At 37.4% G+C, this 18,593-nt stretch overlaps 1 pseudogene; it reads right to left on the reverse strand.

The window, feature by feature from the left end:
* Positions 1–1,723: 1,723 nt before the first annotated feature.
* On the reverse strand, positions 1,724–18,220 carry LOC100619250 (60S ribosomal protein L5-like; annotated as a pseudogene).
* Positions 18,221–18,593: the final 373 nt, after the last annotated feature.

An 18,593-nucleotide genomic window follows, 5' to 3' on the forward strand; every position in this document is an offset into this window, starting at 1 on the left:
ACAAAATCTGGGTAATATCACATTAATCTTTAAGAATGATGTGAATAGTGGCAGATCTTTTAAGTTTGAAGAAGTGTACCATAATATTGGGGCAGCTAGGGTAGACCTGGAGTTAGGAAGACTGATCTCCTGAGTTCAAATCTGACTTCAGACACTTATTAGCTATATGACCCTGGACAAGTCACTGAACCTTATCTGCCTTAGTTTCTCATCTATAAAATGAGTGGTAGAAAGAAATGGCAAATCACTCCAGGATCTTTGCCAAGAAAATCCCAAATGGGGTCACTAAGATTTGGACATAACTGAAAAACAACTAAAGTGAAGTATCACAATATTGTAAACAAGAGAGACATATTGGTATATTGGATAAAGATCTGGGTTTGGAGTCAAGAGTGCCTACATTCAAATTCTAGCTCTAATAAATATTGGCTATGTGACCCTGAATAAGTCACATAACCTATTAGTTCTCCCTGCTAGTTGTAAAATTTAAAGGCATCAGATGAGCACTAATCTGCATTTCTACAAGGAGTTTCCTTACTGGATATTCCTTATCTCAATATACTTATAGGACCAATTCAAAATTATTAGCAAATTAGAACCACTAAAAAGATTTAGAATTTCATTTATTTAGTTATTCTACTAGGCTCAGCTAATAGCAAACCATTTCTATGTATTTTAGATTGATCAGGCAAATATCGGGTGACCAGGATACTGTGGCTTTTAGAAAGGATATTTTAATTATAACCCTATGATGTGAATGGATGTGTAGATGTTGCTAGTGACCTGTAGGGAGTGGAACACATATTTTAAGTTGCTTTTCCAACGTGGTGACCGGTCTATATTTGTGCACCCTCACCCAGTGTCCTTTCTGATCAATGACATATTTGTGAGAATTGTTGCTAGGATTAGGAGAACAGTGTATGACTGAAGAAGAGAGGGCATTTCAAAACAGCTACTTTCTTAGTTTGATGAACATGAGGCTAGAATTGAGCCATTGAGTCCTGCATGGATAAGACCACAGCAAAAAGAAGTTTTGTATTGTTTGTGTGAGCTACAAAAATTAGAAAAAATTCAGACCCACTACAGTTAAATAACAACACTTTCTGCTTCTGTGGACACTTTTGTTCCCAAATGTCAAGCTACTTTACAAGCGTAATTTCATCTTGGCACCATTTCTGCGAGGACAGGTATTTGGCAGAAATTGTTCTTCGTTTCCCCAGATGGAGAATCTGGGGCAAAAAGAAGTTAGGACTCTTTCCCCTGGAATCTTTGAGAATCAGAACTGGAAACAGGGCGGCCTGAGTCTTTGAGGACATTATCAGGAAGTGCTGAACTATTGGTGAGGAACTTAGGACACATGATGACTCATGAAGAAGAAAAGAAATACAAGTAGAGATGAGCCTTGCCATAATATGCTACCCTCTTGAATTGACTTCATGATAACTAGATATGATAGAAAGGTCGGCAGCATGCACATTAAACTCTTTTTAAAAAATGTGAAATGTAATTTTTTGGAGAGTCTTTTGTGCTACTCTGGCCAGGTTGTTTGTAGAGGGGTGCAGAATTTCAGCAAGTCACAAGAATAAAAGTTCAGAGATGAGAAAAGAGTGCTGAATTTGAGGAATGGAGAGAAAGCGATATATCTGGAAGCACGTGTATGAAAAAATAGAGAGGAACAGTCTTAAGTGCTTTGGTCTGGTGATTAAGGGGTAAGATTGATCCAAAGAAGTCAATTAGGGGCAATTGGGTCCAAATGAACATTCTTAAATTTTAGAGCTGGAAGTCACCTCAGAATCCATTGTTTTCCAGTTCTCACATGTTTATATGAAGAAGCTAAATCTCAAATAGGAAAGAGTTTGGTTTTGTGTGGAATAGATAGACCCCATCCATACTCCCTTAAGGGTCCCAAAGACTGTTTCTAGTTATAGTTCTGGCAAGAGCTGCACCCAGGTAGCATGGAAAGGTACCATGTTGGCCACCAAAGCTTTCCACATTGAACTCATCTCCAGTTACTTCCATCTGACCTTCATAGGTCTTGTCCATGCCAAATCTGTTAGGAAACCTGAGGGCCAGCAGCAGGCCTGTACAATAAGCTGCAGCATAATTTATCAGACCAACCTTCACACCATGGATTGGAAACTCATGTGCATAAATTGCACAGACAATCATTTCTCCTTCAATATGGGCATAAACAATATGGTGTCTCTGGTGGTGACTCAGACCATCACTCTGTATTTTGGCATGTTATACTTGTTTTTATCTTGGGTTACTGATTGTTTCTGTGCATAATAATCTATTTTCTCCTCTCTTCTTCTCTGGAATTTCACCCAATACCTCTTGAAGCTGGCCTTCTTCTTAATAAGACCTATCTTGCCCAATAAGACTGGATCCCTTGGCAGAGACCAGTGGGACAAATATATAATATAGGCAGGGTATATGTTATCCACTCATTTGTCAAATAAGGAATTTGGAGTCCAGAAATGGAAAGTGATTGAGGTCATGCTTTTAACTAGTGGCACAGTTGGGATTAGATTTTTAGGTTTCCTAGTCCATTGCTCTTTGTACTACATGATTCTTCTTCTTTTTTTTGGAATTGAACATTCTAATTTAATTAATTTAGAATATTTTTCCATGGTTACATGATTCATGTTCTTTCCCTCTCCTTCCCCTTCCCCCCCCCCCACCATAGCTGATACACAATTCCACTGAGTTTTACTTGTGTCATTGATCAAGACCTATTTCCATATTATTGGTGATTGTTTAGACTCTAAATCTCCAGTCATATCCCCATCAACTCATATGATCAAGCAGCTGTTTTTCTTCTGTACCACATGATTCTTAAGAAAGCTGTTTTGTTTGAAACTACATTCTGTGTGTAGAGCAGGCAAACCTGGAACAAAACACTTTTGTGCCCAAGACAACCTTTGTAAATTGTATATCTGGCTTTAGAAACTCATCCTGCCATCTCTACTGGTCACTCTAAACCTTTACTGTTACGATATTAATTTATTATTATACAATAAATATATGCCATAGATTATAGAGTTCAGCAATTCAGTTCAACAAATATTCATTAAGCAACTGATGGCGAATTTATTAAATATGTATTATGTGCAAATAATCTAGAGATATGGTCACTGCACTAAGAACTGGGGATAAAAGGAAAGATTAAAAGAAAAAGTTTCTGCACTCAAAGATCTTACAGTATTCTATTGAGTTTTTTGGTATTAAAATATATTTGTTTTTTTTTTAAATGTAACACTAAAATATTTCTTTGGATGCCCCCATCTGCATCTGCATATTGTACTGTAAGTGGCTACTCCCATCTATCTCTAATCTTGCTCTGGGCTCAGATGGCTCGGTTCCTGTCTCTTAAATCACATTACCAAAGGTTAAGAGGTAGTTGATAAAGATTATCAAAAGCCATTTTGACCTACATACGTAGGACACCATTGATAAGACTGCCCAAGTTTTAGGATTTTCAATCTATTTCCCTGTATAAGAAAACATTTTGTAATCTTTGAATCAGCGTTTGTCAAAATGTTACTGAGGAGGCAACTGGGTGTCTCAGTGGATTGAGAACCAGGCTCACAGATGGGAGGTCCTGCGTTCAAATGTGACCTCGGACACTTCCCAGCTGTGTGACCCTGGGCAATCCTCATTGCCTAGCCCTTACCACTCTTCTGCCTTGGAGCCAATACACAGTATTGCTTCAAAGATGTAAGGTAAAGGTTTAAAAAAATGTTGATGAGAACCCAGATCAAGTGCCCTATCATTTCATTCTACAAAAAAGAAATCTCTTACCTTTTTTTTTAATCATAGTATTAAAAAAAACTATCTGAATCATTTAAATAAAATGCTAAAGGAACTCAATTGCAGAATGATGTTTTTCAAAATTTGACCTAGAAAACAGTGAAGTCTCCTTATTTTTTCATAATATATTTAATATGTCATACTCAGAAGAACAAAAGTATAGCTTTCTTCTGACTGTGGGCTTCTTCCATCCTTTCCTTTTGCTTCTTTTTTTGATATTTTAGTCTCTAACTCTTTAAGTCCTTACCTTCATTGTTAGAATCGATACCATATATTGGTTCCAAGGCAGAAGAGCAGTAAGGGCTAGGCAATGGAGGTTAAGTGACTTCACCAGTCATGGCTCTAGTAAGTATTTGAGGATAGATTTGAATCCAGGGCCTCCCATCTCTAGGCCTGACTGAGCTACCTAGTTAACCCCACAGCTCTTTTTAAAAAATAGAATAAAAGACAGAATAGATAGAGTTCTAGATGAGAGAATCTGAGTTCAAACCCACTTTTGTCCTTTAGAAACTGGGGAAATCACTTCATCTGGGCCTGATTTTCTTCATATATAAAATGAGGAGATTAGATTGGATGGCTTCAGAGGTCCATTCTAACTCTTGGTTTATGATACCATAAAAAAGTCTCCCATAAATTGCCTGGATTCTATTTTATGAAAACCAGCCATTTTTGTAAGCTAATTTGTGCCTTTAACAAGGGGATGGGGCTCCACCATCGTGACCTTGGAGGAGATGCTGGTCATTTGACCCATTCACTCCTACTGAGGAAGGGGAAAAGTAGAGGCTCCTAAAGATTATATTGGTTTTTAAAACATACTCAGCTTCATTAGTCTACCAGGCCATGTTTGCCACCACTCCAAAATATATGGGATGAACCAGGCACGAACTTCATCAGAATGAATACCAACAATGACTTAAAATAATTTTTAGGAGAAAATTTGACCTTTTTATACTCAACTCACAGAAAAATGAAAGAAATATACAAAAAACAATCAAATTAAAAGATTCCACCAGAGATGGGAGTTTATACTTTGAATCTTTCAGCAAAAAAGGAATGACTTTGACATTTGTGAATTACAAATCACAAATTTCCTTCCTTGGACTTCTTAGAAAACCCAGAATTGCTTTCCCAATATTTATATGTCTGCTTTACATATTTACCTTGCTCTCTACCTTCTGGAACACAAGGCATTGTCATCTGCCCTTCACTAAAATCCTCCATCTAAAGTTCTAAACCTTCTTATATGTGTTGTCTCCCTCTTAGAATCGGAGCTCCTTGAGAATAGGATTTTCTTTCAGTGTCCCCAACTGCTGATGTTGGGTACAATGTTGGGTATATAATAAGCACTTTAAGAAAGGTTTTTTTCATCCTTCCCTCCCTCCCTCCCTCCCTCCTTCCCTCCCTCCCTCCCTCCCTCCATCCCTCCATCCCTCCATCCCTCCATCCATCCTTCTGTCCACTCATTTAAACCAGAGGCTAAATGCTAAGATTAGACCAGAGCAACCTCTATCCATCAAGCTCGGTAAATTACAGCCTCAGTACTGAGTTTTTGAAAGTAGCACACCATTTACATGTATCTTTCAATTTTCCTTAAATGTCTTCATTCTCAGGTTACATTCACCTTTTTTTTCCTTCCCATCAAGTGGAAAAAAGGGGAGACTACCCCACACTGTTGTAGTGTCAGCCCGTGACCTCCTTAATGGACACAATTTACTGAAACACTTTAGGGTCATTATCAAGGTTGTTGTGAAAAGGCTCCAAATGTGGTTACTTTTGAAAAAGTCTAACTACTTTGAATCATTTGGCTTTCATTTATTCCATTGTCATCCAGACCTTAATTGTTCTGGTCCCAGTCACTTAGCAAATTGTTCCAGGTCTGCTCCAAGAAGAGAGAACTTAGTGTTCTGCTCTCCTAGCTTTTTTTCCCCCCCAATCAAAAAAGCATTTATTAAGAGCCTACTATATACCAGGCACTGTGCTTGGTGCCAAGGAGACAATGCCTTAAGGCCCTTTCTTAGAAACCCAATCTTTTTTCTGTTATCCTTGCAGACACTTTCCACAATACACATCTGCTTTAAGCAATCATTTACCATAGCCTTCTTTTGAACCAACCTTTTCGAGCTCTATGTTGCTTTAGAATATTCCTCCCACTGACAGCTCGTCTTTCTTTACATTGTGAAGGGACTTTGTGCTGCTGCCATTTAACTTGCACTAAAGGTTCCTATTCCCATTAAAAAACCTTCAGCAATATTTATTTCCTTGCTTTGATTTGGATGCACAGAAGTAATTCTGGTACTTTCTGCTTCTGAAGTGCATGTGCTTGTGTGTGTGTGTGTGTGTGTGTGTGTGTGTGTGTGTGTGACAGAGACATTGAGCCAAATACATAGAAAAAGATGGATAGACAGAGAGAAAGAGATGAGAGAGAGGGAGAGAGAAAGACAGGGAGAGAAATGGGGAGAGAGAATGAGGGGGTGAGAGAAAGAGGTGAGAAGGAGAAGGAGAGATAGAGCAGTGGGGAGAGAGTGAGAGTGAGAAAGGGAAAGAGAGAGAGGGAGATGAGAGAGAAAGAGAGTGCGTGAGAGAGTAAAAGAGAGAGAGAAAGACAGGGAGAGACAGGGAGGGAGAGAGATGGGAGAGAAAGAGAAAGTGATGCAGAGAGAGAAAGACAGAGAGAGACAGGGAGGGAGAGAGAGATTAGAGAGACAGACAGACAGAGAAACCAAGAAAGAGGTGTGTGGGGAGAGAAATATGCCCTGGAGATTTTATCACATCGCCCCAGTGTTTTAAATTATTTATGGTCTGTCCAAATATGATTTCTGGAATGAAGTGCTTTATTCTCCAATGATGATATTGTTTTTGGTAAATATTAAATTTTATGGGAGGTGGTTTTCATTTTATTTATTTAATTGTATTTTTTTTTGTCCTGTTAATTCTTGTGCGTTCACATAAGTATACACACAAATTTGTGTTACTCTCAGTTAAAGGAGCCCATGGGGATAGTGTGGAATAGTGGGTAGAAATCTGGTCTTAGGGAAATGTTAAAGTCTTACTTCTGAAACCTACAGGTTGTATGATCCTTGGCAAATACTTAATGTTCCATTGCTTTAGTCAACTCTCTAAAACTATAAACTGAAGAGCAGTTCCTGATCCACATTGGTGAAGGGAGTTCGCCCACCAGGAATTGAGTATCTTTATAAAATCAAAGGTCTAGTTACAAAAGAAGTGGGAGAATTTATTTTTCTCCTGACTTTGCTTCTGCCTCTATCACTCTTCTTCCCTCTGCATCCATCTCTCTTTGCTCTTTTTCTCTTTCTTCGTTTTAATTTCTTAGTTCTTCCTTCTATTGCCCTTTTACATCCTTTGCTATATCAATATCCTATTTGATCTTCATCTCAATTCCTCAGTTGCTACCCATTTAGAGTCAATGTTGTATAGTAGGAAGAGAACTGGATGTAAATTTCATAAATCTGCTTGACCTTTGCTATATACAGTAGTGAAATAGAGTGAAAAACAACAACAATTTGGATTCAGAATTAGAGGACTGGTTTAAATCCTAGCTCTGTAACTTGCTACCGTTGTGTTCTTGGACAAGTTATCAATAAAGTGAGGGGACTGGACTGGCTGACATAAGATTCCTTCTAGCTTTAAACTGATGATTTTAAGTCACAATGTTTTTGAGCCTAGATAATTTCTAACAGTCCTTTTATCTCTAAATCCTATTTATTTTTGTTCCTTTCCTCCTTTCTCTATAATCTCTAATCACCTTATATATATATATATACCTTTTCTATTAATATTTTAATATAAATTTTATTGACATTTAAAAATTATATTACCTATATTTTCCAGCATATCCTACTTTTTACCCTTCCCAGAGAGCAATCCCTTTTAACAGAGAGAAAAAAGAATCATTTAACACAATTAAATAACACATCAAAAAAAAAGTTGGACATTATATGCAGTGTTCTGAACCCTTAGTAAACCATTTCTGCAAAGGAAAGGAAGTGCCTTCCTGTATCTTCTCTTTGGAGCCAAGTTTGGTCATTGTAATTTCCTAGTGTTCAGTTTTGTTTCTTTTGAAGTTCTTTCTCTTTTCATCATTTTAGTCTTTTGTGTATATTGTTTTTCTGATTATTTTTATTTTACTTTGTATTGGTTCATATCTATATTTATATTCATTGTTTTTTATCACACTAATATTCCATGACATCCTGAACCACAACTTATTTCATTATTCCCTAGTAAATGGTAATTTGTTGTCCTCCTGGTTCTTTGTGACTACAAAAAGTACTGCTAGGGGCACTTAGATGGCTCAGTGGATAGAGAAGCCTGGAGAATGGGGGGGGGGGAGGGATTTTAGTTCAAATTTGGTCTCTGACACTTCCTAGCTCTGTGTCCCTGGGCAAGTCACTTAGCCCCACTTATTTAGCTCTTACCACACTTTTGTCCTAGAATTATTAGTAAGTATTGATTAGTAAAGGTTAAAAAAATTCCTGGTATAAATATGTTCATATTTATGAACCCTTTATTTTTATCCTTGACCTCCTTGGAGGTATATACATAGAAATGTGATTTCTGAGTCAAAGGGCTTAAGACAGAGTCATATTCTTAGAATAATTCTAAATTTCTCTCTCCAGAATGTTTAGGTCATTTCACTGTGCTGGTCTTTCTACAATTCCTCCAATATTGACTATTATTATTTTTGTTTTCGTCTTCTCCAGTTTTCAGGGTGTGCAATAAAACTTCAGTTTTTTAATTTTAATTTTTCTTAGTGATTTAGAGCAATCTTCCAGATAATGTTTAATAATTTGTAAACTTTCTTTTTTGAGAATTGTTTATTGATATTGTTTGATCACTAATCTAATAGGGAATCACTTCCTTTCTTATGTATTTGTGCTAATTCTATATATATCTGAATATCAGGCTCTTATCAGGGATATGTAATACAAATATTTCTTTTGAATTTATTATGTCCCTTTTTATCTAATCCAATTAAAATTACTATACAATTATACTCATTTTATTAATGGAGAGACTTTTAGATTTTAGATCAGTAAAATTGTCTACTTTATCATTTCTATACTTTGCTCAAGAATTTGCGCTCCATCCTTACATCCTAAACCTTATAGTTGTCAGATATCTTATTTGCTTCCCTACTTTTTAAATAATAATATGACTTTAAATATTTGTCTTGGATCCACTTTTTATTTTATTTCATTCTTTAGAATAAGATCTTAACCTAACTCTAATTTCTGCCAAGTTGATTTTCAGTTTATTTCTTGTGAAACATACAGATCTTTTCCAATTAATTTGTTAACCCCAATTGTTGTCTGTTTTATTGATCTGCTTTTCTTATCAGCTTTCTAACAGATATAAAAGTATTATTTTACAATATTATTTGAAGTCTAGAAGAGCTACTTTCCTTTTATTCCTACCTTTTGAATTGTTTGTCTTAATATTTTAGATCTTTTGCCAGTCAATTAATTAACACTTGTTAAGCATCTACTACATACTAGGCACTGTGTTAAATGCTAAGAGGCATCCCGTATACAACAAAAAATGGCAAAAGACAGTCCTTGTCTTAGATCTAATATTGAACTCATGATCTAATATTTTGTTCTTCCATTTTAATTTTGTTATTTTGCCTAGTTCTATAAAATATCTCTATTATTTAGATTAAAATAGTACTAAATCTATAAAATAAATTGAGTACTATTGTTATTTTTCTTATATGGACTAGCTATAAACTGAAAATTGCTCCAGTTATTTGGGAAATTCTTTATTTCTTTAAGAAGCATTTAAATTGTATTAATATAGGCCTTACATGTGCTGCGCTTGATTGAACCTCCCCAATTTTATGCATATTAGTTATTTTGAATGGGCTTTGTTTTGTGCTATTTCTTCTTGAAATATGCCATTGCTATAAAGAAATGCTACTGATGGGAGTTGGCAAAGTAGATTAAGAGCCAGGACTAGAGATGGGAAGTTTTGTGTTCAAATCTGACCTCAGACACTTTCTAGCTATGCACAGGGTCCCTTAACCCCCATTGCCTAGCCCTTACCACTCTCTTGCCTTGGAACCAATATGCAGTAGTGATTCTAAGATGGAAGCAAAGGGTTTAAAAAGAAAAAGAAATGCTATTGATTTTAAGTATTTATTTTGTGTTGCTACTTTACTAAAGCTATTGATTGTCAAAGTTTCTTTGTTGATTTTCTACATACATCATCATGTCCTTAGCAAATAGGTAATAGTTAAGTTGAGAGGAGACATCCATGTCTTACTCTTGTATTTTGTGGGAAAGATTCTACTTTCATATAAGCTTTTAATTTTAGAGTGATACTTTTGTTATTCTTTTAAAAAATCCCCCAGACTTAAACTTTGTAGGTTTTTTGTATTTATTTTTTTATAATGAATGAATGACTGAAATACTTTGTCAAGGACTTTTTCTTCTTCTTGTTACATAAGTACATGATTGAGTTTATTTTTGTTCTTAATGTAGTCCTAATAAATGCATGTTACCATGCATTTCTCGTCATTCCTATTCCTTCACAATAGGCTGAATATGAAATCTATCAATAGAAGAGGGAAGTGAAAGGAAGGAAAAAGAATGATATAAAGACACAAATACTTTGGATAAACATTCGTCTAATTAATTTAGAGTTTCTCAATTTGTATTGGATTCCAAAGAGCAGGGGTCCCCAAACTTTTTACATGGGGGGACCAGTTCACTGTCCCTCAGACCATTGGAGGGCCAGACTATAAAAAAAAATTATGAACAAATCTGTATAGCTCTGTTTGGGATAGTGGAGGCTGCAGCGCTGGTTGTGATGGGCCTGTCACACCTTGCACAGGGCCATCACTGCCACCACTATACTGGGCAGCAGAATACACAGTGTGGAATCCCCTCCCCCAGATCGCTGCTCACTGTGCTGATGTCTTCCATTGTGCAGCCCCATAATCCTTTGCGTGGTGCCTTGCTCTTGTTCAGTTACTCTCAGAACAAGGTGCTATGCAAAGGATTACGTCACCGGAAGTAGTACTGCAAGTGTGGGATGCTGTGCTTTGTGGTGCCGCCACATACAGTGCTCCTCTCACTGACCACCAATGAAGGAGGTACCCCTTCTGGAAGTGTGGTGGGGGCTGGATAAATGGCCTCAGGGGCTGCAGTTTGAGGACCCCTGCCAAAGAGTAATCCAAAGCATTTCAAGAAGAAAAAAGTTGTAATGGAGAGAAAGTAGATAATTAGTTGAGTATCAATATGTTCCAAAATGTCTGATGGGCAGTCTTTGATTGTTTTTCTCTCTTGAGGGTGTGACAGAGGCTGGCACTAGAGAAAAAGTGCCCGACTGAAGTGTACATAAAATTGATCACCTTGCTGGGGGAAGGGCCCCAGGAGGGGAATGCCAATTGTTTTAAAAAATAGAAGAGAAGAAAGGGATGTACTCCCAAAGGGAGGCTTGGACCCCGAGGTATAGAGAGAGGGAAGAGAGAAGAGAATCCTCCCTTCCACAAAGCAGGGTTCAGGGGAGACAGCAGATGTAACGAGTTGGCTCAGAGAGAGGAGAGGGGGTGTGAAGATTTCCCCCCTTTTGCCTTCCCTCCTTAGCTAAAGCTGTTCTCCCCAATTCACTCTTGTCCCTCTTGTCCCCCTTCCACTATTTGAAACCAAAATGTCTCCCTTTGATCCATTCAATCATACTCAGCTTGGGGAACAGATAACTTTTAATGTTAACTCTATCAGGTAATACAAAAGGAATAACAGGCAGGATAGAATGGGAAAAGGAAAGTGGGCAAAGGGGTCCCTGTCTCTATCTAAACCCTTTCCCTCCCTCCTCGAGTTTGGGGGGAACTCAGGCCTAGGCAGCCTGAACCCCCTGAGAGAAAGTCAAGTTGACTCACCCCTGGGCAACAGGAGCTGAAGTAAAGTCAGCTCAGGTTTCTCTTCAGAAAGTCCCTTCAACTGGGGAGTGTTGAGGGGAAGATTTCCAGTCACCAGTAGTAGGAAAAATGGGTAACCCTCAGGAGAAAGTCTTTATCCACCTTCTCTCTTTGATGTCTCAAGACAGAGAGATGCTCACTGTTCTCCAGCCAGAGTCTTCTCTCCCCAGGAAATTCACTCCTGGGGCCCCTCCCCTGTCGAGGTGATCAATTTCACATACTCTTCAGTCTGGCACTTTTTATCTAGTACCAGCCTCTGTCACAAGGGGCTGGCTACAAAATAATTGACATTCATTTGTATTTTTCATTTGAAAATTCGATTTTTTTTGTATTAATGCTCATCATGGATAATTAGGTAGAGTTTAGAAGTTAAAAGAGACAAGAAAGCAAAAATGTTATTAATTACGACATTGATAGTAAAACAAATATTCAGAAATCTAGTTCAAATACCAAGCCTCAAATACAGAAGAACTATAAATGTGACCATGATTATCTCAAATTTGCATTGCTTTTTTCTGTTATTGATATTAAATATTCATTATTTACTACATTAAAATTATCTCCATATTTCAACAAATGATAATGACATTTGTAAAGAACATAAAATACATTTAAAACAAAGTCCTCAACTTTGTGAAGCGAAAAATGCAAGGAATTCTTAGAAAATGAAGAAATTAATATTGTCAGAAAGTGAGTTTTGATATGTCATGTTATTCATCAGATACCAAAACTCTTTTTAGAAAGACCAATCAATGAAGGGAACAAATAACTTTTGAGAGAATGGTTTCAGGGAAGTAATGAGAATGGAGTTGGAAAATATTGAGTAAGTAGAGGTGTTGGGTATAAACAACTTTTAAAAGAAGTTTATGAGTGAGAGGAGACAGATGGGATGATACTTGTATGTTCTTTTAGGGTAAAGAAAGACTTTTTTTAAGTTTGGGGAGACCTAAGCATGCCTTTAGATGAATGGAAAGGAGTCAGTGGAGAGAGACTACTAGTCTATGGATGAAAGAGAGAAGAAGAGAGAGAGGAGAGAGAGAAGATAGAGAGAGAGAAAGAGAGAGAGAATGAGAGAGCTAGTTCTTTCATATTTAGGTAAAGATAATTCAGGCCAAATGGAGGGTATTTTTTTCTTCCTGCAGTTATTTGTTCTAGTTAATTCGATCATATTAACTGGATAGTTAAATGATTATTTTCCTTTTGGCTACTCAATAAGGCTTGATCAGAGGCTGATGTATAAATAAAATGAGATGCTGTGCCAAAAGTACTTTGTAATCATAAAACTATGTAAACATTAACTTTTCCACGATTTGGTCCCTGTTTTCCTTCCCATGCTTATCTCCCACTACTTGAAGAAATGGTGTGTTTGTTTACTTATTTATTTATTCATAACCTATTAGCTGTATACTATGTACTATCCCAGGCACTGGGGGGATACCTACAACCAGTTAAGTCATAGTTTGATGTCCTCTTGGAATAGACCCTATAGCAAGGGGTATAAGGCATTTACAAAAATTGCTGTAATGATATAATGAGTATATTTTTGGGCAACTAGGTGGTATAGTGGATAGAGGTATGGAGTCAAGAAGACATCTTTCTGAGTTCAAATCCTGATTCAAATACTTACTAGCTGTGTGATCCTAGTTAAGTCACTTAAACCTGTTTGCTTCAGTTTCTTCATCTTTAAAATGACATGGAGAAGGAGATATCAAATCACCCCAGTATTTTTTGCCAAGAAAATCCCAAATGAGATCTTGAAGGGTCAGAAATGAGTGATAAAAGACAGAACAAAAACTATATCCAGGAGAAGCAGCAATTTGTTGTGCAGAAAGAGTCAACTTTGCAATGAGGAAGAACTAACTGGATTTAAGACTTGCCTCTTATAAATACAAGTAAGTCACTTAAATGCCAGTGTCCCAAACAATTCTCTAACTTTCTAAATTAAAGACATCTTGTTAACTTGCTTTGGTAGAAGTTGCTTCCACACTGATGCTTTCCTAAAACAAGTTAACAGAAATTTATTAAGCACTTGACTATGTAAAATCTAAAGAAATACCAATCACTTTTAGAGGAAGATGGCAGCTAGGTGCCTTGGTGTAAAGATAGCCAAGTCTAGAGAGAGGAGGTTCTGGGTTCAAATTTGGCCTCAGATATTTCCTGGACAAGTCACATAATCCCCTTTGCCTGGCTGTTGCTGTTCTTTTGCTTTGAAAATGTAAGATTAAAATTAATATCCAATAATTAAAAGTACTATATTTTATGATATTTATTAGTAATCACTTGAAGTAGAAGAAATACAAGGACAAAAGCTTGAGTAAAGAAAAGTTTTCCCAGCTGCGTTCATGGGAAAAGAGAGAGGGATGGGGTCACACACAGAGTTTATTTCCAAAACATAAGGACATAAGGTGAGAACAAAAGTGGGATGCTGGGATTTAGAGTCCTAGGGAGCAGAATCTAATTATACAGAACCAATACTTAGTATTGTTTCCAAGATGAAAGGTAAGGATTAAAAAAATTTTAAGTCACTTTTAGAAGAGGAATATGAGAAATCTTCATGGATGAGGTACCATTTGAGCTGATCTTTGGAAGATGGATAAGATTTCGATACATGGTGGAAACGAGAAGGTAGAAAATAGGTAGGAAAAAATCATTCTATGGTTAGGGACTAACATGGGCATGATGATTAATAAGATTCTTTTCAATCCTATGCCCTCAAACTAGACTTTTAAACTTGATCATCTTCCTTTTAAAATAACAATGTTGATTTACAATTATTTTCAGTGGTTGTAAATCATTATAACATGAGCAGCAATAGAGTTAGACACCAGAGGTGTGTAGTTTAGCAAGTCCCAATCTTTGTGGACCTCACATTCCTCATCTCTAAAATTAGGGCTTGATTTTGATGATTTGTAAATTTCCTTCTAGATTTAAGTCTAGTCTTATGATCCTGTCATTTACAATGATTTAAATGATCAAATCCAAATAATAATATTGCTGTCATCCCAGAAGAAATTCTCTAGTGGAGTAGCTACAAGATCTTTCCTTAGCCCTATATTGTTCTGCATCTTTATTGATGACCAGAAGGCACAAAAAGATGCTATAGGTAGTAAAATTACAGATGACAGAACTAGGTGGAATAGCTAATGCACTAGAGGACAGATTCAGTATCCAAAAATCTCATGGCAAAGCAAAATGATGCAACAAATCTCTGAAGACAAGACTCTTAAAGAATTATTGTGAAGTCTTCCACTTATTTTCAGAAATATTCAAGCACAGACAAATATATTAGAATAGTGAAGTGTAGTTAGACAATAATTCTCATGAAAAAGATCCAGAAATTTTAGTGGATCCTAAACTGAATATGGGTCACTAATACGATATAGAAGCCAAAAAATGTTAATGGTTTAGGGCTATAATAATAAAGGAATTGCATTTCTTCCCCCAAAAAAGTCTTCTTTATTTTGCCTCAGTCAGACCACATTTAGAGTTTATTATTGAATTCTAGCCATTGACCAACCAGAACATGTGCGAGGCGGATAACCAGGAGGGAACTGGATGGAAATAATTTTATTTGAAGAGCAGTTGAAGGCTGAGGTGTGCTGATCCAGCTAGGGATCTTGAAAGTTGATTGTTAAATTTTCACTTTCAGCATTTACTCCTCAGAAATTAGCAAATGCTAAAATCAGAGTTTGATTTATTATTTTTCTCACTGTCTAGACTTAATAAAGTGATATTGAAAATGTTAATTATGCAGATTAAGTTTAAAAATGTGTTGTGCTTTCATTCCCCTCCTCTCACCCCACCCCCATACCCCCACCCCAAAGAACCAGTTTTTAAAATTTACTAACACATCCCTGATTGTAGGTATTAGGGAAACTAAGACTGAAGAAGAGAAAAATCCAGGGGGGGGGGGGCATTTATTTGAAGGGTAATTATTTGAAACAAGGTTCAGATGTATGGAATTTATGTCCTAAGAGATGGTCTAGGCTTCAATTGGCAGAAGTTACAGAAAGGCACATTTAAGGAAAGCTTTTTAATAATTAGTGTTTTCCAAAAGTGAAATTGCTCTTAGAGATAATGACTTTCCCTTCACTGGGTGAGGGCAGGAGGATCAGCTTTTCCAGTACTGGGTCTATGGCCATGAATTGGGGATATTGAAGGTCATCTTGCTGTATAGTTGGTGGGTTGAAATAAATGGTTCTGAGGTCTATTCTGACTTTGAGATTTCATAATTCTGTAGTTAGATCAAAAAAGTTATCAACTCAACTGGAAAAACCACTCAAAGAATTGTGGTGGATGACTAGCTTGGTGTTCTTGGAGGGATAACATAGAATAATATAGTAACTTGTTTGAATTAGACTTTGAAAAGTATGTCCTTGTCCCCAAAGTCCTTGGCACTGTCAAATGGTTCTATGTGACAAACAGTTATAGTTTCATCACTTTAGAGAAGATACATTAGGATTTGCCTTGCCACTAAGGATCATGGGATCTTGCCAGCTGACTTGCACAGGTGTTCTCTCTCCTCATTAGAACGGAAGTTCCTTGAGAGCAAGTCCTATTTTGCTTTTCTATTTGAAGACCCAGCAGTTAGGAGGGTGCTCTGCACACAGTAAAACCTTATAAAGTGCTTTTTCATTCATTCACTCACTCACTGAGAGACAATGACCAACTCATCATATTATAGACTTAGAGCTAGAAATAGTTTGGCTATAAAAGAAATTAGACAATTCTAACCTCAGAATACTTTTTATCTTTTACATTCAAGTTCAATAATAATTCTGGAAGATGTCAAGAGCTGTTTTGGGAAGCAAAGTCTTTTATTTTTCTTTAAACGTACTGTAAATGTTGATTCTTAAATACAAAATGGAAAAAGTGGAGCAAACACATTATTTATAAACTTTAATTGTGCCATGTAAATGGGCAATTAGAAGAATTGCCTGTTAGCTAATAAATGGGCATGATGATTTCTTTTTAGTTGTGACTGGCTGACTTGGTCTGCTTCTCTTGTGTGAGCCTCCCTCCTTAGTAGGTCATTCACTGTCTTGACCTTTACCAGCGAGTCCAAGTATATGGATTGTATTTACATAACCTTTATGGGTGGAGATTTGTTGGTAGGTCAGTTACTTTGCAAGTTCCATGGCAAAAAAAGGTGGCATGCATAAAAAAGTTAAGTCCTCCTCATGTCCCATACCACTTAACCATTTTCTGCAAGCCTTTCCCAACGATAACCCGATTCCTTCCAAAGCGAATATTGTCCTAGGAACTAGAGAGAGAAAAGATCTAAAGAGGGCAGGCTGTAGGCTGTAAAGACTCATCAACTTGTCCATTGTTTGGGGCTCCATGTCCTTTCACCTTGAAACTATATAGATTGGAAAGAAATCATTTTTTACATGAGGGGAAGACGTGTTTCCCTTCCAATGAGACCATGAACACTAAGTTTCATCTGGGAGAACATTTTAACAGCTGAGTTAAAACCCCCTATAATGGAAACACTGACAGACTCTTAAGTATGGTAGCGTGAAGAGCGCTGCTATAATTCCTGGGTGAACTTTGTCCCTGGATGTGTGTTTTTGGAGTGTGCCGGGGTGACATTCAGCCTCTACATTCATTTTTATGATAATTCCCAGTAAATTGTGGTGCAATAAACTCTTCAAGCCTGTCTTTCTTGTGAAAGCCATGAATCAATCAGCTGCAGGCTTTTTTGGGGGCTTTTCAATGTATAGTGATCATTTAGATTTGACATGCATTGTGAGACCTTAGCTTGGCTCCTCTCTATGGTCTGTCATTAATTCCAGCCTTTACTATTCTGAAGTACAGTGAAGGATGACTGAGAAATCATTGGCCCTCTTCAGCTCTGTTATTGCACAAAATAGCAGCGCAATAATTTTTTGTCAATGTTTTACTCTAAAAGCTTTCTACGTCAGTTTTGAAAAGGAAGCAATAAAGCCCATTCAATGGTATGAATAAAAATCCTTTGAGGTTTAGGCATAGGGCTTCTTTTCTTCAGCTGGTAATCAAATTGGAGCTAAAATGAAATTGAGTTTTCTTATGAAAATAGCCTTTGTTGCTGGGAAGGCTTGTAATTCATAAACAATAACCTGCTCTTTTGTGTGGATAATAATATATTCATGTTCTTTCAATAGGGTAAAAGCCAGACCTAGTGCATTATGGTACAGTAAAAATAGCAGAAGGAGCTGGCTGGAATAATCTTTGAAGAAGGCGAAATGTAGCATTGGGTGACTTCAGTTTCTAGGCTCTCCATCTGAAATTGTGCTTTTTGTGTGTGTGTGTGTTTGTGTGTGTGTGCGTGTTGTGTGTGTGTGTGCGTGTGCCGGTTTCAGTTGTTGTTTTGTTGCTGCCATACAATATTTGGTTAATTGTGGATGATCTCAAGCTGTGCTCATCATTGGGGCTGCGAGGGCTGCTGCCAGCTGCTGGAAACCGAGCCTGCTGCTCCAGGATGCACATTGTTCACAGGGGCAGCCTCTCAGCGCTGATTATCACTGAAGAGTTCTCTGCCTCTCCATCCCTGCGCTCTCTCGCTCGCTCGCTCGCTCGCTCGCTCCCTCCTTGCGACTGGACTGCAGAACACACGGAAGAGGTAGGCTAGCTCTTTGGGGAAGAGAAGGGAAAAGGGGTTTCGGGGCTCAGATGGGGAGGAAGGGAAAGCACAGGGGATGAACTTGATGGGCATTTTCAGCCAACTGCTAGGGAAGGGGGCTGGGAATTAGCCTTTGAGAGGTTTCCAGGAAAACTGCGTGCTTTCCTGGACTACCTTTACTTTGAACGTGAACTGAACGTGCTTTCCTTGGGGCAATGTTAGTCCAGAGCCCCAGGCTGG

This window comes from Monodelphis domestica, chromosome 8, assembly GCF_027887165.1.
Source record: "Monodelphis domestica isolate mMonDom1 chromosome 8, mMonDom1.pri, whole genome shotgun sequence".
Lineage (NCBI taxonomy): Eukaryota > Metazoa > Chordata > Mammalia > Didelphimorphia > Didelphidae > Monodelphis > Monodelphis domestica.